Source organism: Rattus norvegicus, chromosome 3, assembly GCF_036323735.1.
Source record: "Rattus norvegicus strain BN/NHsdMcwi chromosome 3, GRCr8, whole genome shotgun sequence".
NCBI lineage: Eukaryota > Metazoa > Chordata > Mammalia > Rodentia > Muridae > Rattus > Rattus norvegicus.
Genome location: NC_086021.1, coordinates 169,673,976 through 169,700,373, shown reverse-complemented (window position 1 = coordinate 169,700,373; position 26,398 = coordinate 169,673,976). Strand labels below are relative to the sequence as shown.

The window sequence follows — 26,398 nt, the reverse complement described above, 5'->3', positions numbered from 1 at the left end:
CCCTCCCCCTCCCTCTCTCCCCCTCCCCTCCCCCTCCCCTCCCCTCCCCTCCCCCCTCCCCTCCCCCTCCCTCTCTCCCCCTCCCCTCCCCCTCCCTCTCTCCCCCTCCCCTCCCCCTCCCCTCCCCTCCCCTCCCCCCTCTCCTCCCCCTCCCCTCCCCCTCCCCTCCCCCCTCTTTTCTTTCTCTCTTTCTTTCTTTCTTTCTTTCTTTCTTTCTTTCTTTCTTTCTTTCTACTTTTGCAAACCACTTCCAATCCTCTCCTCTTAATCTTCCCAGAGTATGTCAATGCAGTAGTCATGTTTCGAGTACCCAGACACCCACCGTGGTTCTTCCTGTAGGGATCCTCAGACCACCTGTGTCAAATATGTCTTCCAAACAACCTTTGCAACAGTATACTCCTCTGGACACCAGTCCCCAGAAATGTTTTCTGAAAGCTGAGCTCTGAGCTCAGATACCCTGAGGGAAATGTTACATGATTTCCATTCTGTTTCTAGTGTCACATTTTACATGAGCACAGAGTGGCCTCTGGGAGATCCTTAAAGTAGAAAACTTGGTTTCACATTGTTACTATTTTCAATACTTATTTGACTTAAGCTACCTTTCTCCCCCTGCAGAATGTCTAGAATTTTTCTCAGATTTACAGTCCCCGAGAACAGGAAAGAGCTTTAAATATTCTTTAAAGATGTGTTGTTAAATCTGGGGGCCACTGGCTTCTGATGTTTGTTACTAGATTGTCCGAATCAAGATGAGCTATGAGTACAAGATACTCACCAGACTTCCAAGTCTTAGTATGAAAATAAAGTGTCGGGCTGGAGAGATGGCTCAGCGGTTAAGAGCACCCGACTGCTCTTCCAGAGGTCACGAGTTCAATTCCCAGCAACCACATGGTGGCTCACAACCATCTGTAAAGAGTTCTGATGCCCTCTTCTGGTGTATCTGAAGACAGCTACAGTGTACTTATATATAATAAATAAATAAATCTTTAAAAAAAAAAAAAAGAAAAGAAAGTGTCAATAATTCTTAAAAGATTTGTTTATTTTTTTTTTTTTGGTTCTTTTTTTCGGAGCTGGGGATCGAACCCAGGGCCTTGCGCTTCCTAGGCAAGCGCTCTACCACTGAGCTAAATCCCCAACCCCGGTTTATTTATTTTTATTGCATGTATATGGCTGATTTGCCTGCATATATGTCTATGTCCTATGTACATACAGTCTCTGAAGAGGCCAGGAGAGAGTATAGGATCCTGTGAAACGATGGTTGTGAGCTGTCATGTGGGTTCTAAAAACTAAACCCAAGTCTTTTATGAGAACAGCCTGTCTCCAGCCCCAAAATGTCAACTTTTGCATTAATTACATGCTGAAATAATAACCTTTTTTTTTGAAATTTGGGGTTTAAATGTTATTAAAATTAATTTCGCTAACACGAATTTCGAACTATGCCACAAATCTCAGAGCAAAGAACAGCCTGTGGCTGGGAGAGAGTCAGATGTTGGACTCGTGGTCCAGGCTGCTACTTGGAGACAGGCAGATGAAGGCTGATGATCTTGGCTCCGAGTGTGAATGCTGTGATTAGGAACCAGAAATTTGTGGCAGGGGAGGATGCTAGGTTCAGGACGGCTCAGAGTTTCAGAAATATGAGGGCACTTAAATGGGCATGCCCAAGCTAAAGTGGCTAGCCTGGTCTAGGGCTTGGGAAACAGTAATGGGTCGAGTTGAAAAGGAAACTGTTTCCTCCAGGTGAGTCATCTACAAAATGGGGGCGTGATCTTCTTGGGGCTAGTGAAATGATAGGGTGTCTGGTAGTGCACCGACATGCACTAGGTACCTGGGAGGCGCTAACTGTCAGTCTCATCACTGTGGTGGTTCATTTCAGTTGTTATCTTTGATGAGATCTAGAATTCATCTGCAGACAGGCCTCTGGGCACGCTTGGGAGGGATTCTCTTGATTTGGTTAACAGAGTGGGGAAGACCTGCCCAGGGTGGGTGGGTACCATGATCCGGAATGGGATCCTGGCCATTATTAAAAGGAGAAAGAGACGAAACACGTTCCTCTCTGCTTTTTGACCATCGACTGCTGACACAAGGTATCCAGCTGGCTTACTCTTCTGCTCCTGGATTTCCCCTGCTAAGGTGGACTGTGTACCCTCAAACGGTGAGCCCCCAACAGAGCAAACACTTCTTTAAGTTGCTTTTGTCCGGATCTATTATCATAACAGGAAATAAAAGGAAAAAAAAAAAAGAGCTAAAGCCTTTGCCCTAATGTCTCTACAGCCATGGCGTCCTATGGGATCCATCCACACCTGTGTTCTAAAGTCCTCAGTGCAGGCAGGCGGAGATGTTTCTGGAAGAACTTGTAGGGAATGAGGAGAGAAGTTTTGCTCTGCCCTAAAGAGTGGGTGAACAGCCAGTATATGCAGTCCACAGTACCCCAGTACTGTTGCCCCCCAGCTCGGGCAGGGAGGCCATCAGTAAACCTTGCTTCATTCTAAACCTTAGCTTCTGCGCTGGCTGCAGTTGGCTAGCTGGGCCCTTGCCTGTTTTGTTCTCGCCATCATCTCCCTTCCAGAAAGCTGCTCGATTTCTCTTGACCCACAAAAGGCATCACTTCCTTGAAAACTTGGCTCATGTCAAGCCTCCTGGCGGCTCCTTCCTGGGGCAGAGGGCCAAAGTCCTGACAAGACTAAGATGAGGTTTTGGAACCAGGCCAAGCTGGAAAAAACAGGAAAGATGACGAACCAAGCTGCCTCCTTCTGGGGACTGTTTATTCCACTGTTCCTTCAATTGAGTTTTGTGGGCACGTTTCAACCCTTGACATTTCACCTAGTGCATGTCTCTGGCCTTTTTCCTGCTCCTATCCGCCCTACCCCAACACATCACTAGTTACAGAGACTGTTGGACGGATTCACTCTGGAACCACTTGGCTAGCTAGCTGCACCCAATTCCTAGAAACCAGGAAGCACAGGCACATCTTAAATGAGTATCTCTCATGTTTAATAGGAGAAGCCATCTTCTAAAACAAGCCCCCCTGCAACATCTTAGGGTAAGGCAGTTCCCCTTTGTTGCCATGAAAAGAGAAGGCTCAGAGTGGCTCCCCAAAGTCACCGGCGTGCAAGCGTAGCCTCCAGGAATGAGAAAGGTTGGAAGAGAGAAAGGGTGATTTTGTGTTCTGGGCAGATCTTGCGTGGTCACGAGCATTTCTGCGGTGATTTCTCGCCCTACCTCTTAGCGGCCCAGGAATGTGGGCAAGTTCTTAACAGGAGGCGGCGTAGGGGAAGCCGTTTAGAGAGACTCGGGGGAGTCAAATGTCAGCTCTGCCATCTGCTAGTTACGTGACCTTGGGCAACTTCCTTCGCCTCTCTGCACTTTGGTTTCCAGAGCTATAAAAGCAGGGTAATCATAGCACCTACCTCATCGGCTCGTTGCGAGGATTAAACGCGATAATCCACGAGGAGCACTTAGCGCGCTGTCTGGCTCGTGGTCCGGTGCCATGTATGTCAACTATGGGATGAATGTGGGCCTAGCCAGCTTTGGCCACCACCTGTCACCCTGGTGGCTCCCTCAGCACTTGGCACGGGGTAGGCGCTTGCCGCCTGGGCCACTGAAGGAAGGAGCGGTTAGAAATTGACTCAGTGTTTCTGAAAACAGGCTTCAGGCAAACGTGTAGGAGGCGACTCCAGAGGAGGAGGAGGAGGATTTTCGAGAGTTTCCCAACCAACGAGCAAGTAATTGCTTTTTGCACGCTAGTATAAACTTGAAAATATTTCCAGATGGGAAATACCCATTGGATCCACAGGTCACACCCATTTCCAATGGCAGCCTATGCAAGCAGAGACATTCCTGTGCTCACACCTATAGAAGCAGGCCATTCACACGACACGGCACGCAACCCCGAAGGCAGTTTAAAGTCTTAAGCAACCCCACTTCAAAAGAGTCGCTGACTTGAAGCATGCCCCTTTTGAAACGTCCCCGATGCCTCTGCCTCTCACTTTTGGGCTCACTGTGTGTGTTTGATACTTCCGGTTCGCTAACGTCTGTACCTCAGCCGTGGGCCCAGGTGGGAGAGACCACAGAATTCACAGAACACTTAAGAGGTAATAAGAATCTCGCAGTTCAGTGACTCACTCATTCAACATACTCTTAACATTTGGGACTTGGAAAACTGGAAATGATGAATCAAAGAGTCACCTGGAGTCAGACAGAGATCTGAAACTGAATCAGCAGAGGACTTTACTCGCCGAACGGGTACTAAGCCTCGGTGAGAGGACAGGGTGAGTCATAGGGCCGTGATTATCACGAAAGTAGCATTTTTTTTTTCTGCCTAATTCCTTCTATGTAGGGAACAGAGCAGAAGGAGTCAGACAGGCTGGTTTCCATGGCCTTGGGGCCGGTCACTTCCTTCTGTGATTCCCATGTTCCTCATTTGAAGCGTGAAGAGAGTCCCCTTGGCCTTAAAAGGCACATCTTCTCCGTTCATTCATTCATTCACTCATTCATAGAAGATGGCGTTTCCTAAGGAATAGATTGCTCTGTATAGCGTCTATCTTTGGGGGGGGGGCGTAAAATGGGGTCATTTGGTAGACATATTATTTGCTCAGCAAACATTTACTTGCCTAGCCCTCCCCACTTGGAGAGGGATAGAATTTCCTCACTCTGTTGATATTAGATTTAGCCATGTGACTTGCTGGAGACAGAATACAGGCGGAAGCGGCAGCAGCCAGCTCCGGAGTCGCTGAGCCTCCCCTTTCCCACCTCTTGAGCAATTGTCCTTGGCCATGAGAATACCAGATAGCGGGAGTCCTTCAGCCGGACAAAGAAGGAGCAGACAAGGGAGACAGCTGTGTGTGACCCAAAGCTCGGAGGCCAGCCCGACCCAGCTAACCCACGGGTGAGAAATGAATGTTCACTGTTCACTGTTACGTGTAATGAGTTTCTGGAAGCTTTAAGATTTTTTTTTTTTTTTTTTTTGTGATTGATGCTTGCAGTGGTATGAATTCTATGTATGTATTCAATCAGGGTAATTAGGAAATCCCTTCAAAACTTTTTTTTTAAATGAGAATATTAAAAATCTTTTCTTCTCCTCCTTTTTGTTCTCCTCTTTCTTATCATGCCCTCCTCCTGCCCCCCCACGTGTGTGTCTGTCTGTGTCTGTGTCTGTGTGCGCGCGTGCACACACGTGGTTGCTCGCCAGATATCAACCTTGTATTGATATCGATCAGTACTCAGGAGCCCTCCTTTTTGTTTTTATCTTTTAATTCAATTATGTATCTATTATTATCGTGTGTATGTGCATGATGCACCTGTGGGTACATCTTAGTGGAGTCAATTCTCCTCCCCTTTAAGCTTTCATAGGTTCTGAGGGAGGAATTCAGGTCACCAAGAGTGTACACAAACTCTTTACCAGCGGAGTCCTCTAACAGTATTTAAATATTTGAGCTATTGTTAATTATAGTGACCCTATAGTAATGAGGACGCATTCTTTCCCTCTAACTCCAGTTTTGTGTTTGTTAACCAGTGTTTCCTCTCTCCTTCCCTTCCCCTTGAAGTTGATTTTATGTAATACCGTCGAGATGAAATTAGAACAATGTGAGCCTTTAACTGTTCTGACTGTAGCTTGGATCCTGGGGAAGGAGTTTCTGTTTAGGTGACATTTGACCTGAGATCCGAATGTCAGGTGGCCAACTTGGGGGTAGCATGGGGAGAATTGTTCTAGTCAAAGGGAGGAAATATATATACATCGGCTTCCGAGTTGGGAGTACTCCACCCAGATTTTGGTGGATGAGCAGAAAAGAGGTCTGGGCCCTAGACATCGCTCAGGGACCCCTCACAACCTCAGCTCCAAAGCTGAACTTTTCAGACCTGTTTTTCTTCTTCGCTTCCCTTCTCAGCCAGTGAATGCCACCACCATCTGTCTACTTAACTGCCCAAACTAGAAAGCCAGACCCCCTTTTCTTCCCCCTTTCTCCTCCCCTTCCTTCAACCCCGCATCATCTGTCTTCAAGTTTTACCAACACAGCTCAGCCCTTCTTTTCTATTTAACCAGAATTGAAAGCATTGGCCTTTGTTGCTTGCCCTCAACAAGAACCAGGCCTGGCCACTCTGGCCTTTGAGCCTTTGTTTGCCTTTGGTGATTGGTAGTTGTTTCGTTTGTTGTCCGGTTTTTGGGTTTTTTTTGTTTTTTGTTTTTTTTGTTTTTTTGTTTTTCTTTTTTTAAAACCCTGTGCAGCCCTGGCTGTCTTGGAACTTGCTCTGTAGACCAGGCTGGCCTCAAAACTCATAGAGAGATTCACCTGCCTCTGCCTCCCTGATGCCTAGCTACTGGCCTTTTGTTGTTGTTTTAAAGATTTAACTATTTTTATGTGTATGAGTACACTGCAGACACAGACACCATCTGAAGAGGGCATCTGATCCCGTTACAGATGGTTGTGAGCCACCACGTGGTTCCTGGGAATTGAACTCAGGACCTCTGAAGAGCAGTCAGTGCTCCTCTGAGCCATCTCTCCAGCCCTACTGTTTTATTTTTTTAAAGAAAGGGTCTTTCATACTTTAGGCCGGCCTCAAACTAGGGATGTAGCTGAGGGTGGTCTAGAATCCTTGATCTTCCTGGTAGAGTCCACCCAAGGGCTAGGATTATAGACATGTGCCTTCTTCTAACCAGTGGGCTTTAACCAATCGTCCTTACTTACTGGGTGGGTCCAGACCGGTAGGTACATCCACACCATGTTAACAACAAGAACTTTTTGGCAATAAAAAGGGGAGTTGGGGGACTGAAGGAATGGCTCCATGGTTAAGACCACTTGCTGCTCTTTCAGAGGACCTGAGTTCGAGTCCTAGCATCCTCATCAGGGAACTCTCAACAATTTCCTAACTCCAGCTCCAGGGGATCTGACACCCTCTTCTGGCCCCCACATTCACATGCATTCATGTACAATTACATACATGCAGGTAGAAATAGGTCTTAAAATAAACTAAGAACCAGACTTGGTGGTGAACATCTTTAATCCCAGCTCATAAGAAGTAGAGAGGCAGGCAGATCTTGGCAAGTTTGAAGCCAGCCTGGTCTACAGAGTGAGTTCTAGGACAGCCACGGCTGTTACACAAAGAAACTCTGTCTTAAAACAGCAACCAAAAGAAGGTGGGTGTGGTGGTACATGCCTTTAATTCCAGCACTTGGAGCGTGGATCTCTGTGAGCTTGAGGCCAGCCTGGTCTACAGAGTTAGTTCTAGGCCACCCAGAGCTCCACAGAGACTTTGTCTCAAAAAACAAACAAACAAACAAACAAACAAATAAATAAAATGGATTTTTATCCCCTTTCAGTGGGCAGAGCATCAGAAATTGTAACCAATCCAGAATCTGTAATTGATACTTTAACTTTCAATGTAACATTTTGATTTGTTTCTTTCTTTCTTTTTGCAGTGCTGAGATTGAATTTAGGGGCCTTGCACGTCTGGTCAATCACTCCAGGACTGATCTCCATCCCTGTCTCTGGTTCTTGTAGTTCGCCGGTCTCACTGAGAAGCACAGGTTAGCCTGGATTCTCTCTTGCAGCTTTCTGAGTCACTGAGATTAAATCCCCAACCCCAAGAAATTGATTTTTAAAAAGTATATATTTTGGGGGTTGGGGATTTAGCTCAATGGTAGAGCGCTTGCCTAGCAAGCCCAAGGCCCTGGGTTCGGTCCCCAACTCCGAAAAAAGAAAAAGAAAAAATATGTTTTTATTTATTTTCATTGTGTATGTGTATACACGTACAGGTGTGCCATAACATACAGAGGTCAGGGAAAAAGTCATAGGATTCAATTATTTTCTTCACCCATTTGGGTCCTAGAAATTGATCTCAGGTGATTCAGCTTGGTGGCAAACAGCTTCACCCAATGTGCTATATTGCTGGCCCCAAACCTGTTTTTTTTTTTTTTTTTTTTAAAGATTTATTTATTTATTATATATAAGTACACTGCAACTGTCTTCAGATACACCAGAAGAGGGCATCGGATCTCTTTACAGATGGTTGTGAGCCACCATGTGGTTGCTGGGAATTGAACTCATGACCTCTGGAGGAGCAGTCGGGTGCTCTTAACCGCTGAGCCATCTCGCCAGCCCCCAAACCTGTTTTTCAATGATACCATTAGTTTCGTTTGCTTTATCTTATGATATCTATAAAACGATATTATTAATGATATGATGGCTGAGGACATTTCATGGTTAGAAACACTTTTTTGTTCTTGCCTTTTGGGTATACTCTGGTGGGAATATATATAATCAAGTCACTCTGCTTAAAAGTAATTTGAAATAATTCCTCTGTAAACACTTCCACCATCAATTTAATGGTACTTTGCTTCATTTTGCTTTCAAGTTCTAGGGATTACTTAAAATTCAATTTTGCTTTTAATAATTACATGGAACATTTACATTATCCCATAGCCCAGTCTAAAAAAAGGACACTGGAGTCAGTCAAGCTTCTCTACCTGATTTCTCCACACAAATCTCTCCTTCTCTCATGAGAAATTTTATTTCTTGAAAGAGATGTATTTTTACTTATACATATGTGTGTGTCATCCATGCACAGGTATCCAAGAGTCTAGGTGAGAGTCTGTTGGATCCCCTGGAACGGAAGTTACTGATAGTTGTGAGCCGCCATGTGGATGCTGGGAATCAAACTAGGGACCTCTGAAAGAGCAGCAAGAACTCTATCACTGAGCCATCTCTCCAGCCCCAAATAAGTAAATCTCTCTCTCTCTCTCTGTGTGTGTGTGTGTGTGTGTGTGTGTGTGTGTGTGTGTGTGTGAGAGAGAGAGAGAGAGAGAGAGAGAGAGAGAGAGAGAGAGAAATATATTTTCTGTTAGGGCTTTTCCACCTGCTATACTTTTCTGTCTCAGTTTCTCAAAATCAGAAGGCATAACAAAGCATGCATCCCTGTATGTTGACGAGACTAACTGGGCTAGTGGGGTTAAAGTGCTACCTAGGAATATAAGGGATGTTTGATAAATATTAGCTGTCTTTCTTACACCTACTGGGGGCAGGGGGTATAGAGGCCTATGAGCAGGTGGGACCAGTTGAGTCAAGTGGTGTGGGCCTCTGAGGAGTGGTGTGCCTTGCTCCTCTGCCCCTATGGGGGTGGTAGGAATCCTGTAACCCAGAGACAAGATGGACTCAGAGACGAAAGCATGGATCAGAACTAGATACCAGCACAGTGGCCTCCGAGGTCACACATAACCTCCTTTCCCAAGAACATGGGTGTTAGCCACATACCTGAAACTCCTGAGACTCAGATGAACTCGGGAATAAGGAAGGGGAAGCTCCCACAGGACTGTGGTTAAACCTTCATTTATTTAGAGTACATGTTTACCACAGGACAGCTTGGGCCCAGGAGATAGAAATTATATCTAATCATGGTGTGTGTGTGGGTGGGGGGTGATCTTATTTTATTTTGAGACAGTGGGTTAGGGAGCCCAGGCTGGTGTTAAACTGACTGTGTAGCCAAAGATAACCTTGAGGGCTGGAGAGATGGCTTAGTGGTTAAGAGCACTGACTGCTCTTCCTGAGGTCCTGAGTTCAAATCCCAGCAACCACATGGTGGCTCACAACCATCTCTAATGGGATCGGATGCCCTCTACTGGTGTGTCTGAAGACAGCTACAATGTACTCACATAAATAAAATAAATTTAAAAAAACAATTAAAAAAAAGATAACCTTGAGCTTCTGATCTTCTTTTTTTTTTTGTTCTTTTTTTCGGAGCTGGGGACGGAACCCAGGGCCTTGCGCTTCCTAGGCAAGCGCTCTACCACTGAGCTAAATCCCCAACCCCACTTCTGATCTTCTTGACTCTGGTCTCTGAGTGCCGGGATTACAGGCATGTACTACCATGCCTTTTTATGTTGTGCTAGGGATCAAACCCTAGGATTCATGCATGCTAGTTAAGTACTGTACCAACTGAGTGACATTCTTAGCCCCGAAAGGTATCTTACACATTTGTCTTTATGAGTGGTGCCTCTGAAAGTCGAACCCACCACAACATTCTTTAATGGCACAGTAAGAGATGAGGCCTCGGGCTGGAGAGATGGCTCAGCGGTTAAGAGCACTGACTGCCCTCCCAGAGGTCCTGAGTTCGATTCCCAGCAACCACATGGTGGCTCACAACCATCTGCAATAGGATGCTCTCTTCTGAAGACACCTACAGTGTACTCACATATAAATAAAATAAATAAAACTTTAAAATAAAAATTAAAAAAGAAAAAAGAGATGAGGTCTCTGTGTGAGACAAAGGAAGGTCAGGGAAGGAATACAGTAAGCTTTGCTTACTCTCTCTCTCTCTCTCTCTCTCTCTGTGTGTGTGTGTGTGTGTGTGTGTGTCTATGTCTAGGACTGTCCAGTTTAATATGAAGCTGAGAACTCTGTGTGGCTCCTGGCTGCCATATTGGAAAATCCATCTCTAGACACTCACGCCATTGCAGAAAGATCTGTTGGATAGTACTGTTCTACTCTAGTGAGACAGCACACTCGGGAGTGTTGATTGATGTGCCTGGGGTGGTATCGGTATCGTGTAGTACTGCTTTTGAAGGCCTGCCTGAGTGGTCCCATCTCTGTGGTCCATAAAATAAGTCTGGAAAGATCCTCTGAGGGTCTCTGTCTTCAGCTGCCTGTGTCTGTATGGCTGTCCAAGTCTGTCAGGCTCTTTGTCCCTTCTCCTGTCTCTAAGAAACACTTGCCTGCAGTTTTGGCTTGTCCATCCTCATTCTTCCGTCATGTCCCATCTCTTCCCCAAGTGTCTTTCTCCTGATCCCAGAAAGCCTCAGGTTGGCTGATCGCTTTGTTCCCCATCATCCATTGCCTAGGCTTGATGGAGGGAGTTGGGACCGTGCCTGGAGGTGAAGACCAGAAAGGGCAGCCCAAGTTGGTTCCTACTGAATTGCTGCTGGATTATTTTTCTGTTTTCCTGAGCCAGGTCCTTGGGCCTATCAAACGGTGACATGGAAGCCTGCCCCTTCATTTTATTATGCTATTTAAAGGGAAACGGAACTGCCCAGGTGCCCGGCCCATTAGCTAGGCTACCAACACTGTCTACCCTCCAACGGAGACCCTTAGCTCTCCGTTCCATTCAGGGGCCCATGCCCACCCCACCAAGGCTTCCTCCAGCATCGGAAGGAACAATTGCAATTGTTCTTTGAAATTGATGCCCCAGACCCAGAGGAAGTCCCCACCCATCTCTATTGTGCAAGGATGGTGTAACTACTGTGTTGTTGTTGTCCGAGTTTCACTCAACAGATGTGGTGTGCTCTGAGGGAATATAGGCTCTACAAGATGATCGAAGCCCCTGCTTCTTTCTTGTCCATCCTAGAGGACAACAGAAAGGAAAGGGGACTCAGGCGGGCAGAACTGTGTGGGCAAGGTGAGTGTCTAAATCAGATGACCTTTGTGGACCCCATAGCTACCCCTGTTCTCTGGGGACTGAATCTCAGCTCCCTACCAGCGAGCTCTGCTGCCCCCCAAAATTCAGTTGCTGGTATTGCTCCGTATTTCTCTGAGCTGAGACCTCTGACCTTCACTTCAGGACAAGGTAGATTTGGACGGCTGTGGAGAGTGAGCGCTGGCGACAGTTGAGCAGTTTGTCAAGTGGAGACACCAAGTGGTCAGACTCTGGAACAGCAATGGCCAAGCTGAACTGTGGAGCAAGGTGGCAGCTACTGTCTGAGCCCTGATCCAGATATAGTTGACTGTTGCTTCTGAAGCTACAAGAAACCTTGTCTTGACTGAGTCCTGACCCAGTTGCTGATGGAATTCTAACCATAGTCTAGGCAGAGAGAGAGTCTGTCTTCCTAAACAGTATGTTCTTCCTTCCTTCCTTCCTTCCTTCCTTCCTTCCTTCCTCTCTCTCTCTCTCTCTCTCTCTCTCTCTCTCTCTCTTTCTTTCTTTCTTTCTTTCTTTCTTTTTTGAGACAATGTTTCTCTGTATAACCCTGGCTTTCCTCCCTGGCTTTCCTGGAACTCACTTTGCAGACCAGGCTATCCTTGAACTCAGAGAGCAACCTGTCTCTGTCAAGAGCTGGGAAATTCTGTCTTCCTAATCCTGCGACCCTTTAATGTATACAGTTCCTCATGTTGTTGTGACCTCCAACACTATTTTCATTGCTACTTCATGACTGTAATTTGGCTACTGTTATGAATTATAATGTACATATCTGATATGCAAGATATCTGATATCTTGAAAGGGTCATTTGACCCTCAAAAGGACCTCAGCTTAACAAGTTGAGGGCCAACGGTGAGGATATATGTATGACATATACCACCACACCTGGCATCATATTTTATTTTATATATTAATTTGCTTGTTTGAGATAGGGTCTAGGCTGGCCTTGAACTTATGATCCTCTAACCTCAGCTTCCCAACTAGTAAAATTATAGTTGTGTACCAACATACCTGGCTAACAGCTTTTATTTCAAAATCTGTAATGTTGGAGCTGGAGAGATGACTCAGTGCTTAAGGGGATTGGTTGTTCTTCAAGAGGACCCAAGTTAGGTTGGGGATTTAGCTCAGTGGTAGAGCGCTTGGCTAGCAAGCACAAGGCCCTGGGTTCAGTCCCCAGCTCCAAAAAAAAAAAGAAAAAAAAAAAAAGACGACCCAAGTTCAATTCCCAGCACCCACATAGCAGCTCACACCTCTCTGTAATACCTGTTACAGAGGATCAGACACCTTCATAAGACACCCATACAGTAATATACACACACTAATGTTCACAAAATACAAATAAATTATTAAAAATCTGTAATGTGTCTGCTATCACTCTTTTTTTTTCTTTTCTTTTTTTCGGAGCTGAGGACCGAACCCAGGGCCTTGCGGTTGCTAGGCAAGCACTCTACCGCTGAGCCAAATCCCCAACCCCGTCTGCTATCACTCTTTAAATCATTATTTTCATTTATATTTTTTCATACAGTGTATTTTGATCATATTCTTTCTTCTCCCTTAGCTCCTCCAATATCCTCCCCACCTCGTTACCCACACAACTCCAGGTTGTGGTAGAGCGCTTGCCTAGCAAGCACAAAGCCCTGGGTTCGGTCCCCAGCTCTGAAAAAAAAGAAAAGAAAAAAAAAAGAAAGAAAGAAAGAAAGACTCCTACAAAAAATGAAAATCAAAACAACCAAACCAATGAGACCAAGAAAAAAAAATACCAAACCAAAATAAATAGTACACAAAAAGTGAAGTTAAAAACAAAACAAAAGGTCCAGATATTACAGACAGTTGTGTTGGCCAACAACTTCTGGGCATGGGGCCTGCCCTAGAATGTGGTTGATATACCTAGTGTCGCTCCACTGGAAAAAAAAAACCAAACAAACAAACTGATTTTTTTCCCCAGCAAGTAGAGACATTGTATCCACTTTCCCAGGTGCAATGGTCTCTGTTTGTTCACGTGGGCCTTTGTCCTGTTGTGTCTGGTTTCCTTGGAGTTAACTACCACCTTTGGCTCCTTAAGTTTTTCCACTAGACCCCTGAGCTTCAAGGGAGGAGTTTGGTAAAGACATTCCATTTAGGGCTGAGTGGCCCCTCTCTTCACATTGTCCAGGGGTGGGTCTCATTGTTAATCATCAAGCAGAGACTGCTCTGATAAGTGTAGAGCCAGCAGTGGTAGAGTGCTTGCCTAGCAAGCGCAAGGCCCTGGGTTCCGTCCCCAGCTCCGAAAAAAAGGAAAAGAAAAAAAAAAAAAGCGTAGAGCCAGGATCTGATCTCTTGGCTTTCTGTTTGACTTCTCGAGTTTTTCATTTCAAGTTTTGTTTCAGTTTTGCTTCTCTTTAGTGATTCTACTTCTTTATTAAATTCTGGTTTCATATCTTGAATTCTTTCCATTACTGCATTCAACTGTTTAGGTTTTCATGGTCTTTATTGAGCATTTATTGATATCCTCTCTAAGGTGCTTGAACAAATGAATAATTGCTATTTGGAAGTTTCTATTATGTACTTCAACTAAACTGGTTTTCCCAGGACATATTACAACAGGGCGTCTGGCTTCTGGAGGAGTCACAAATGTCTTGATTCTTCATGTTTGTGTTTTGTACTGGGGTCTAGGTATCTGAAGTCACTAGATTTGTGGTTTTTCCTTCGTTGGGTGGGTGTTCCAGTCATTAGTTGTCATTGCCCAATCTGGGTCCCAGCCAAATGTGGCAGCTGTGGAGTCCCTGGTAGAGAGCAGTTCTGCAGGTTGGTGGGAGTCACAAAGGAATGTAGATGGGCTAGAAGAAATGGCTGGGTCCCAGCCAAGTGTGGAGGGTGTGGGGTCCCTGGCAAAGAGTGATTCTGGGCCTCAGCCAAGTGTGGCAGCTGTGGGTTCCTGGTAGAGAGCTGTTCTGCGTGTTTGTGGAATGTTACAAAAGATGGGATAAAAGGAATGACTGAAAGGGGCAATGGGAAAGAATTAGGGGCACCCTGGATTATGAGTCCAAGCCCAAAGGCTATGGGGCTGGACTCGGAGGAGGAGCCCCTGGTATCACTTTCATAAACAAGAATTTTTATAAAGCACCCACGTAACTGACACACATTGCCCACATCCCAGAAGACTTCTCAGGCTCCCTTATTTTAGTTACTTATCTTTTTGTTGTGGCAGAAATGCAGGACAAAAAAAGAGGTAAGAGAGGAAGGATTTCTTTTGGCTCATGGTTTGAGGGGATACGGTCTATTAGAGCCGGGGAAAGCAGGACAGTGTGGTACGCAGTTGGGACTTCTTACTTGGGCACGTCTTGGCTGAGCAGGAAACGGAGAGGGATGCTGGGGCCCATCTAGGCTTTTCCTTTTCTCTCTTAGTCTGTGTGGGTGTCGAGTGTATGGCATGATGCGGTCGGCGCACAGGGTGCGCCATCTGTCTTCAGTCATGGGAAGTGAACTCAGGGTCATCTCACAAGTGTGACTCCTTCAGTAGTGGGTTGTGAGTTTACATGGACTCTGCGTGGGGTTCTAAAATGGAATGTGGGGCTGGGAAACTTTTGGCAAAAGTATTTTGGGACTTGCAAACCAAACTGCTACTCAAAACCAAATGCACAGTGATTCGATGCTTCCTGGCAGTGCTCCTCCATGTTGCATTGTGTGGCTTCAGTGTAGTCTTTTCTCTGAACACAACATGGGACAGTGCTTTGCATGCTGGAATCATGAAATGCTAGCCAGAGTTGCCTGAAACACATCAGCTCAGAGACTACTGCTTATTCTGTGTTATAAATTTCAGTGTCTTTTTTTTTATAGCACATACAAAATTTTCTGCTTTAATAGAAACATAATTATTTAATTGTGAGAAACAAGGGCCTTTAATATTTTCTTATTGTCATGCCTCGGAATATTAGCTATCAAATTAATATTTCTTTGTTTATCACTATTTTTCTATTTTATTTTATGTGTATGAGTGTTTTGTTAGCATGTATGTCTATGCATTATGTGTGAGCCTGGTACTAAGGGAGGCAAGAGGGCATTAGATGCCCTGGGACTGGAGTTACAGATGATTGTGAACAGCCATGTGAGTGCTTGGAATCAGCTCTGAAAAGCAGCAAATGCTCCTGCCCCCAAATTAGCATAACTTGGTATGATATTGTGTCAGAGCATTTACAATTGCTGTTTTATGTGCTTGGCTCTAGTTTCATTAAAAAATTGCTAAATGAATTTTGGTTTGGGATTGGGAGATAATTTCTAGCAATATCTGGAATAGTACAAAGGCAACCTTGTATGAAGTGGTGTTCTTAGCATTGGTGATTACAAAATCAAATTATCAATGACTCTGAAAAATGTTAACTATGCTCTGTGTTCTGCCATGTCCAATATTTGGCCAATGGAAAGACAGCTCAGTGGATAAAACCAATGGTTTACAGGCCTGATGACATGAGTTCAGTTCCTGGATCCTGTAGTGGAAGGAGAGAACCAACTTTCAAAAGTTGTCCTTTGACCTCCACATGTGCGTCATGGCACTTGAACACACATATGCATATACAATAATAATAAATATTAAATAAGTATGATGGTTTGTATATGCTTAGCCCAGGGAGTGGCACTTTTAGAAGGTGTGGCCTTGTTGGAATAGGTGTGTCACTGTGGGTGTGGCTTAAGACCTTCATCCTAGCTACCAGGAAGCCAATATTCTGTCAGCACCCTTCAGATGAAGATGTAGAACTCTCAGCTCCTCCTGCACCATGCCTGCCTGGATGCTGCCATGTTCCTGGCTTGATGATAGTGGACTGAACCTCTGGACCTGTAAGCCAGCCCCAACTAAATGTTGTCTTTACAAGAGTTGCCTTGGTCATGGTGTCTGTTCACAGTAGTAAAACCCTAAGACAGAAAGATAAATATAAATAAATAATATAATTTTGAAATATTAAAACCAAATATTCAGTCAAAATTTAATTCTTTATGCAGAAATAAATGTGTCTATCCCATTAGTATGCAAATTTGCTTTTCTCTTTAAGAAATAATAAAATTGGGGGGCCAGAGAGATGGCCCAGTGGTTAAGAGCACTGGCTGCTCTCACTGAGGACTCTGGTTCAATACCCAGCACTTACATGGAAGCTTACGGTTTATAATTCCAGTTCCAGCACATTAAACATCTTACTCTGAACCTCTGGGACACCAAGCTCATACACGGTATACTTGAATGTATTTGGGCAAAACACTTGTACATTAAAAAAAAATCTTATAAAGCCCAGATCAGAGATTTTGCTCAGTGTGAGGGCCACATTCATCATGTAACTACTTTTGAGAAACCTACATCTGTATCTGCCATGCTTAACCTTGGAGAACTTACCAGGGTTTCACTGGTTGGACCACAGCATTGTATTGCAGGGTTTTATTGAGGGGAGTTAAGGGAAACAGGCCAGGAGGTTGACTGCTCAGTCTTGATGAGGACCACACTTGCTCATTCTGCACATGAGGGCTCGGAGACCTCAGAAGCCCTTGTCTTCCTGATAGGGATAGACATGTTCCTACAGAATGACTTTCTTCTAGCCAGCTTTCATGTTTTATTTTCTTTTTGACAATGACTGTTAGGAAGCTCATTCATACGAGTGGCCTATGATTTCTAAGTGGCCTGGGATTCTGTGACTGTGTCTGTGATTGAACTGACCTCACTCCTGACTGCTTTTAGCTTTCTTTATGAATTTCCCCCTTTCTTTTTTTTTAATTTTTTTTAAAGATTTATTTACTTATTAGTACACTGTAGCTGTCTTCAGACACACCAGTAGAAGGCATCTGATTACAGATGGTTGTGAGCCACCATGTGGTTGCTGGGATTTGAACTCAGGACTTCTGGAAGAGCAGCTAGTGCTCTTAACCACTGAGCCATCTCTCCAGCCCTCCCCCTTTCTTTATAATTTTCTTCACTTTTTAAAGCTAAAAACAATTCCTTTTCTTTTAAAAATTTATTATCATTTCTTGAGGTGACCACTTCCGGAACACAGAGATTAGGGTATCCAAACGGCCTTGGAGAATGGGTATGAGGTCACCTCAGTGTGTGCAGAGCAGAGAAGAGCTGGCCGTTCCAGTTCACAGGTGTCATCCTTCTGTGATCACCTAGGATGGTCTACAGCCACCTCTGTCCCTGGCATGACCTCCTCATACCAGTGATGAATGGACTCAGCTGTGATCTTGGTATTTGACCCACATCCCCCTTTAACCTGTGATTGATGACCACTTGCTATGCACATATCTCCTCAGAACAGAGGCAACGATCAACCTGCCCTTTAAAAGGGGAGATTTATGACTGTTAGCTAAAAGAAGTGTTTTTACAGAGGGATAATTGGCTGCTGGGGTGACAGTCACACCACAGCTGGTGAGACACTCGAGCTGGTGAGATGCCTGTTCCCTCCTTCCTTCATGGTCTTCATGGTGGGGGCGTTGAGGTCCATAGCCAGAAGTCAGGGCAAATGGCAGTTGTCACCCTGAAGGACACATGCTTTTTCTTTGAATCTGTTTTGTGCATTCTTTTCAGCTGGAAGGTAGCCCCAAATAATGGTCTCAAATGCGTTGTTTCTTTGGATCATGTCAGAAAGTGAAGAGATGGTCTCTATACTTCTCTTTGTCTCTGTCTCTTTGTCTCTGTCTCTCTCTTTCAGTCCAGGCTGGTCTTGAACTCCTGATCCTCCTGCCTCTGCCTCCCAAGTGCTAGAATGCCAGGAGTGTGCCACCATGCATGACCTATGCAATGAGTGGACTAGAACCCAGGGTCACAAAGCACGCCAGGTAGATTAGTCACGTTTCTTCTTGTGACAAAAATACCCAATGTGAAGCACCTTCAGGGAGAAAGCATTCACTCTGCCTCACACTTTGTGGTGGTTTGTATATGCCTGGCCCAGAGAATGGCAGTATTAGAAGACGTGACCCTGTAGAAGTAGGCGTGGCCTTGTTGGAGGAAGTGTGTCACTGTGGGTATGGGCTTTAAGGCCCTCATCCTAGCAGCCTTTAGATGAAGATGTAGACCCCTCAGCTCCTCCTGCACCATGCCTGCCTGGATGCTGCCATGTTCCCACCTTGATGATAATGGACTGAACCTCCGAACCTATAAGCCAGACCCAATTAAATGTTGTCCTTATAAGAATTGCCTTGGTCATGGTATCTGTTGACAGCAGTAAAACCCTAAGACACAGTTCTATCTGTCAAAGTGGCCAGGAAGCAGAGAAAGAGAGAGAGAGAGAGAGAGAGAGAGAGAGAGAGAGAGAGAGAGAGAGAGAGAGAGAGAGAGAAAGACACAGAGAGAAAGAGACAGGGAGAGAAACAGAGAAAGATAGAGAGAGGCAGAGAGAGAACAGGAAGTGGGGAAGTAGGGAAGTGGGGAGGGCTTTCGAACCTTAAGGCCTGCCCCACTGATCCACTTTTTTGAGAAGGCTCCACTTCTCAAAGTTTCCACCTCCTCTCCACACAGCACCACCAACTGGCAAACGAGTGTTTTAAACACATGAATCTATGAGGCACATTTTAAAAAGAAGACCATATTCCTTTATTTATTGGGTTGGGTATGTGGAGGTTAGAGGACAACCTGTAGAAAACAGTTCTCTTCTTCCATCGTGCGGGTCCTGGGGATTGAACTCAGGTCAAGGCAAGCCCCTTTATCTGCTGAGCCATTTCGCTAGCCTAAGGCATTTTGTAGTCAAACTAAGACACTTTGTAACTACTCTGGCAGCTAAGCTGTGTCTCCAGCCCAAGAAATGGTCTTCCCAGTTCCATGGGATGAGGTCTATCATGCCCTGGATTCCTTGTCTGTGGAACTTAGAATTGATTTCTTCCCTTGGCTCTTGGCTCATACAGCAGGTAAACACTGAGACCACAGAGAAGTGATCCCAATACCCTGTTCAGACACTGCAAGGACCCAAGAGATGGACCACACTGGGGACATTGTATTAGTTACTTTGGTGTTACTGTGACAGAATTCCAGTCACAACGACCTGAGGGAAGAAGGAAGATTTTTGTTTGTTTGTTGTTTTTATTTTTGCTCATAGTCATGGGCTTCAGACCCTCATAATGGGGAAGATCCAGTAGAGTGTCCCATCATGGTGGACCAAGAAGCTGGGAACGGACAAAAACAAGGGCTGGGCTGGGCCATGACTTCTACCAACCCATGTTTTAAAGACTTCACAGCTGTCTAACACGACTGACTGCCAGGGGACAAGCATTCAAGACCGGAGCCAGAGGAGGCATTTAGGAGTGCTTCCAGCAGTTTCTTTGAATGAGAAACAAGTTTGTTGCCCTCATTGTGTCACAAGTTACATTTTTGCCATTCCTACTTTTCTTCAGTTAGTGTTTCCGAGAGCTACCTGAGTCCTGGAACAAAGTGGGCATGAGTGAATGATAATTTATTTTATTATGTTTTAAATGTACATCGGTGTTCTGCCTGCATGTATGTCTGTGTGAGAGTGTCAGATCCCCTAGAACTGGAATTACAGACAGTTGTGAACTGCTGTGTGGGTTCTGGGAATCGAATCTCAGGGTCCTTTGGAAGAGTAGCCAGTGATCTTAACCTCTGATCCATATCTCTATCACCAAATTGATCTTTCTTTCTCTTTCTTTCTTTCTTTCTTTCTTTCTTTCTTTCTTTCTTTCTTTCTATCTTTCTTTCTTAAAAAAAAAACAGAATGTTGATAGGAATAGAGACATAAAACTGTAATCCTTGCACTTGAGAGGTCGAGGCTAGAAGATTGTGAAGTTAGGGTCAGCCTGGGCTACCCAGCGAGGCATGTGTGACCAAAAGAAAAAGAAATGCCCAAAAGCCCATTGCCTGGATACACCCCTTCTGTAAGCTCCTCTCTAGTCCTGACATAATACTAAAGTGCTATATTTTCTCCCTCTGAGCTCCTGTTGTAGAGGGAAAGAGAGTGTGATTTAAAGTATGAATTGATATCAAGACCCTAAATGGGATCAAAATAATTTATTAAATTCATACATTCGCTCGGTTGGTCAACCAATGCATATTCTGTTCCCGCTTTCTTCCAAGGCTGAGTGTCAAGCGCTGGGGCACCAGGAGATAAAACGGTTCAGCTGGGGCTGCAGCCTGGAGTGCAGTTGGCACAGGTTATCCTCTACTGGCGTCAGCTCCTCTGTGCCTCTACCCGGAAGGGTGTTGAGGCCGGTCTGTCAAACTGACTTCTCAGTTTCAGGCGGAGAGACCCTTTCTCAGGCCCCTCCACCTCTCTAAGGGACAGAATAATCAGGGAGGTGCTGAGAACCAGAAGCGAAACTTGAGGACAATCTTGTGAACTCGTGCACTGTCATCTCTGGAGCCCGAGACAATGCGAGTTCAGCTGCTTTCAGAGCACTCCGAGGCTCTGAACAGCGGATGGGACCTGGGCCCCCACAGTTGCTTTGCCCAGCTGGACAGCAAGACCAGCAAATGATCTTTTATGCCCTCCACCCCCCACATAGAGCAGGTGGCCAGGAAGCCGGGCTAGTTTCACTCAGAGCGTCAGCAACTGCGCACTGAACCAGCAGATAACCTCATTCACGTGGGGCTGGGCCCCGCCCCGCAGCTTAGCTGTTGTGTGGCCCTAGGCAAACTTCTGTCACCTCTGAGTTTTCCTTAGTCATCTATCAGGAGAGGCCAGGAACACCTTGTGGGGGGTCTGGTAGGTGAGTCAGCTCTGTTTCCCTCATTTTCTGACCTGGATCGGGGCTTCTTAAGGCTTGCTACTTGTAACCTCCTTTTAAACCAAGACTTTTTAAGAGCCTCTGTATATAGGTATACTAAAATAGACCCGAGAGTCAAACATCTACCAGAACTACATCATGAAGACATTTATTTTAAAACAATCCTTTGGTGGACCTATGATTTTTACCATTACTTAAGGTAAAAACAGATTTACATACAGCAGGAATGGATGTACCTAGCCTTTTTTTTTTTTTTTTTGCCCCCTTTTCTCGGAAAGATCTCAATCTTGGGTTGGCTTTTGTACATGAAAAACATGGGGACTTGATCCCTTAAAACTCAAGGGGGGAAAAAAAACCTGGCATGCCAAGCAATATGGCTCTTGCCTTTAACCCAAGCAGGGAGGCAGAGGCAGGCAGATGGATCACTGAGTTTGAGGCCAGCATTGTCTAGAGTTCCAGGACAGCCAGAGCCACACAGAGACCCTCTTAATAAAAAAACAGACCGACCCCCCCTCCCAAATCTCATTAAAAAAAGCTGGGTATGGGGGTGCCTTCTTGTAATGCCAGTGCCAGGGAGTCGAAGGCAGGTGGACCCCTGGGGCTCCCTGACCAGCCAGTCTAGCCTTCTTAGCAAGCCCCAGGTCCCAGCCAAACCCTGGGGTCTCAAACATCTCACATGAGTCAATCACCAGAGGTAAACAGTGCCTGGGGGGAGAATACTCAGGGATGTCCTCCGGCCTTCTGCTCTATTTCCTTATACCTCCACGAGTGCAAACCTGGGCACCCTCCAATCAGCTCTTGAATGCATATTTGATACCTTAGGGCATCTCCAGCGTTACTCAGAGTTGATGTTTTTGTTTTGCAGTTGTCAATTGCACGAGAAGCATGTGTCACATAAATAAACACATGGTGCAAAATGTCCAAAGCATTTTTTGAGCCATTCCAGAAATTATTGTGAATTCTGTCCTAATCCCTATACCAACTTATTTTAACCATTTATGGTGCGTGTGTGTGTGGGGCGGGGAGGTGTTTGTTTGTCCCACAAATCTCAGTGTGAGAGCTCACGAGCCTGTACTTATGTAGAGGCCAGAGCAGGGCATTGAGCGTCTTCTCTGTTATCCCCTTACTGGGTTGAGTAGGGGTCTCTGACTCACCGACATCCCACATGGTGCTCCAGTTTTTGTTGTCTTTTTTTTTTTTTTTTTTTTTCCCCGGAGCTGGGGACCGAACCCAGGGCCTTGCGCTCGCTAGGCAAGCGCTCTACCGCTGAGCTAAATCCCCAACCCGTTGTTGTTGTTTTTTAATAAAGATTTATTTATTTGTTTGTTTGTTTTATATAAGTAGCTGTCTTCAGACACACCAGAAGAGGGCATCATATCCCATTACAGATGGCTGTGGACCACCATGTGGTTGCTGGGAATTGAACTCATGACCTCTGGAAGAGCAGTCAGTGGTCTTAACTGCTGAGCCATCTCTCCAGCCCAGTGCTTCATTTTTTTTTTTTTTTTTGGAGCTGGGGACCGAACCCAGGGCCTTGTGCTTGCTAGGCAAGCGCTCTACCACTGAGCTAAATCCCCAACCCCCAGTGCTCCATTTTTTATGTGGGTATTGGAGAGTCATGTATGTCTGCGTGCCATGTGCATGCCTGGTCCACTTGGAAGCCAGAAGAAAGACCTGGATCTCCTGGAACTGGAGTTACAGATGATTAGATCTGCCACATGAATGCTGGGAACCCAACCTGGGTCTTCTTGGAGTAACCACTGAGCCATCTCTTTTTTTTTTTTTTTTATAAATTTATTTTTTAAGATTTTATTTTATTGTATATGAGTACACTGTAACTGCCTTCAGATGCACCAGAAGAGGGCATCAGATCTCATTACAGATGGTTGTAAGCCACCATGTGGTTGCTGGGATTTGAACTCAGGACCTCAGGAAGAGCAGTCGGTGCTCTTAACCACTGAGCCATCTCTCCAGCCCCCTGAGCCATCTCTTCAGCGGAAATGAATAGCAGTTTTTATAATCAAACTTTTGGTCAGGTGTGGCACCGTACATAACTTTAATCCCAGCACTCTGGAAGCAGAGGCAGGCAGATCTCGGGAGTCTGAGTCCAGCCTGTGTCTAGTTGTGAGTTTCAGACCACCTGGGGATACACAAACTCTGTCTCAAAAACAGTGAGACAGAAATCAAACTCTGTAACAGGGTTCGAAGATACACTAATTTGTTACATGCTGGATCAGCAGGTGGGAGTCTTCTGTAGCTAAAACACTATATTCCCATGAGAGCAGAAAACTATGTATGTAAAGGAAAGCATTGTCGTTCATAACCTGTGGCGTTTCAGATCTGACCCAAGCTGTTTGGAAGCCGTGGTTGGCACTGTGTGTCAGAGTGTCCCAAATCTGGGCTGCAGTGAAGCCACAGGGTGCAAGACAGGCGAACACTGCCAGAACGCCTCGCATTCGTTACAAGTCTGATTTTAATTAATATTTTCTTGTTGAGAGATAAGAACCTTTTACTGTTGATATATATATATGTGTGTGTGTGTGTGTGTGTGTATATATATATATATATATATATATATATATATATTTGTTGTTGTTGTTGTTGTTATTCAACCTCCATTTCCAGTTCTATGAGCGACCGATGAGGGGCTGTGATCCTAATTGGGAAGTTTTAGCCAGGATCTGTGTTCCTTCCAGGAAGTGAAAAATGGGACAGCGTCTCTATGCAAAAGGTGCACATTCCTGCTGCTTTGGCCCTCAGGGATGCACTCTAGCAGACTTCAGCCAACAACGAGGAGCGCAGAGCCCTGTTGCTGGCCTTCCAGTGCAGACAAGTTGCTGGGGTGTGACTGTTGCCATTTTCATCTCTCTGGATGTGATATAGAAAAAAAAATCAATAAATATCGGACCCTCTGATCTTAGCTTGGTCCTTTTCTCTAGTAGGTTCTTTAGGAAGGATTCACGAGCAGCCTCTTCCTTCAGTTGGTTCATGTCCGTCATTGGTGTTAGTCAGCTTTTTTGCAACTGTGGTAAATATGGAAGGAATTGACTTATAAAGGGAAGTGGGTGGCCTTGTTGCTTTGGGATTAGGTCAGGGAGCAAGTCGCTGCGGCGGCGGGGGTGTATAGTGCTGCTAAACCGCTCACAGAATACCCAGAATCCTTTCCAGGCACACAGTTCCTGGAACCTTAAAGGCTTCCAAGAGTTCCCGCCTCCTAAAGGTCCCGCCCCCTCTCAGGAGCTCGGCCTGGGGGAGCAAGCCTTAACACATTCAAAGAATGCTTGGCATTCAAATCATAGCAGGAACTTGCCTGCACCTGTTGCATTTTCAAGTTAGTGTTGCCGGGCAAAGAGTTATTAGCATATCCTCCATCACTGGCTATTTTTAAAATGCTACTTCATTTTCTTTGGACATAAAGCATTGCTCAATAATATTTGAATTTATTTTCTTGTGTCCGTTATTTACTTTCTATCTATCTATCTATCTATCTATCTATCTATCTATCTATCTATCTATCTATCTATCTATCTATCTATCTATTCTGCTTAGACACATGAAGGATTCTTCCCTCTTCCCCGAAGATTTGGAAATTTTATTAGACTATGTCTAAATACGTCTGATTGTTTTGCATTGTTATTTTAGGTATATTGTGTGCTCGCTTCCTTTTTTGGACAGGATGTCGTGTAGCCCTGGCTTTCCTAGAACTCACAGTGATCCACCTGCCTCTGCCTCCCAAGTGCTGGGGGAAAAGTCATGTGCTAGCACTCCCAGCTTTGAATGCTACCCTCCTTTCAATAACTTTTCCATCAACTTGAAACCTTCTACCTCTTTGTCTGAAGGCATGATCTCCCCGCTCCCCTCCCCGGAACTGAGGACTGAACCCAGGGCCTTGCGCTTGGTAGGCAAGCGGCAAGTGCTCTACCACTGAGCTAAATCCCCAGCCCCTCTTTCTTTCTTTCTTTCTTTCTTTCTTTCTTTCTTTCTTTCTTTCTTTCTTTCTTCCTTCCTTCCTTCCTTTCTTTCTTTCTTTTCTTGAATTAACTTCTTATGAGATTTGGCTTCAAGACTTTCCTACGGTTTGCTTTTTGTGGAAGTGCTTTTCCCAAACTGAAGGAAGTGTAGAAGACTGACATTTCTAACTAGAAAAGCACCCGCTCTCATACAAAAGAATGGAGATCTTATGTGGAGGTGGGGGTGTTTTTGGCTGAGTTTTTGGCCTCCACTTATATTGGGCCTTTCCCCTCCTTTTGGATTGCTCTGATCGCACTCATTTTTATATGGGATTTGGAGAGATTAGTAAACTCTGCGGGCATAGCTATGATCTTCCCCAGCAAAGTGTACTGTATTTATTAATTCTTTGGCAATTAGTGAAGAGGAGTTCAACATGAAGTATTGAGCTACAGAATGTAAATCCCCCACCCCCTCCTACCCCTGCCAAGGTAAGTAGTCAAAGTCTCTAGAGCTATAAGGAAAAAAAAATACACATTATTTACGTTTGCTAAAAAGTGTGGCGAAGCGTGGTGGAACACACCTTTAATCCCTGCACACAGGAGACAGAAGCAGATGGGTCTCTGTGAGTTCCAGGCCCATCTAGTCTATGACCGCGTTTTCCTATATATTTGGGGTTGACCTTGAACTCCTATTTCAAAACAGGAGGTCATCTGCCTGTTTCAGAATACAGGCACGCACTATTGCACCCAGCCTCGGATCAGTTTGTCTAATGCTGCTCATTGAGCCAAAGGCAAGACGAGATCGTAAATGTCTGAGAGCTAATGGCTTCTGTGTGGGTTGCCCGGCTCAGTTCAGCTTCTCCCATTCAGTTCCCGTAGGCTTAAACTCTGCTCCTTGTACCTGGTTTAGGAGAGGATTACATGGGGTGCATTTCCTACCCCTGGTGTTTGCTGGGTTCACTGGGACATTTCTTCCTAAGGCAGGTTCTGGAGAAGAGGAGGAAGATACTATTGACTCCATCACCTAAGAAAAAGGGATGAGCCTGCGTCGTGAAGGACCTGCTGTGAGCCTGCACCGCCACCTGCTGGCCACAAGTTTAATTACATAGCAGATAGCTCGCAGTTCCCCCTCAACCTTTTCTTCTACTCCGAAAGACATATACATGTTAATATAAGGATAATAATAGCAAAGAAAGAATTTCTCTACTATTTAGACGTTTACACTTTTGTTTTTGGTTTTAATGAGAGCAGGGTCTCTCTTCAAAGCTCTGGCTGTCCTGGAACTTGCTTATGTAGATTGACGGGCCTGGAACTCACAGACACCCATCTGCTTCTAGTGTGTCTGACCTAATATCCTTTTCTG

At 45.1% G+C, this 26,398-nt stretch overlaps 1 long non-coding RNA gene across 13 annotated transcripts in view; it reads left to right on the top strand.

Moving 5' to 3' along the window:
• The first annotated feature begins 1,222 nt into the window (after positions 1–1,222).
• Positions 1,223–26,398, top strand: part of LOC102550999 (uncharacterized) — a 64,785-nt gene continuing 39,609 nt past the window's right edge. For 2 of the 13 annotated variants that reach the window (XR_010065019.1, XR_010065020.1), the window contains exons 1-2: positions 4,497–4,882; positions 7,412–7,519. This is a non-coding gene — a long non-coding RNA (uncharacterized LOC102550999). Of the gene's footprint in view, positions 4,883–7,411; positions 7,520–8,559; positions 8,714–11,541; positions 16,211–26,398 lie in introns of all 13 variants that reach the window. The other 11 variants (XR_010065022.1, XR_010065021.1, XR_010065017.1 and 8 more) reach the window with 11 other exon arrangements.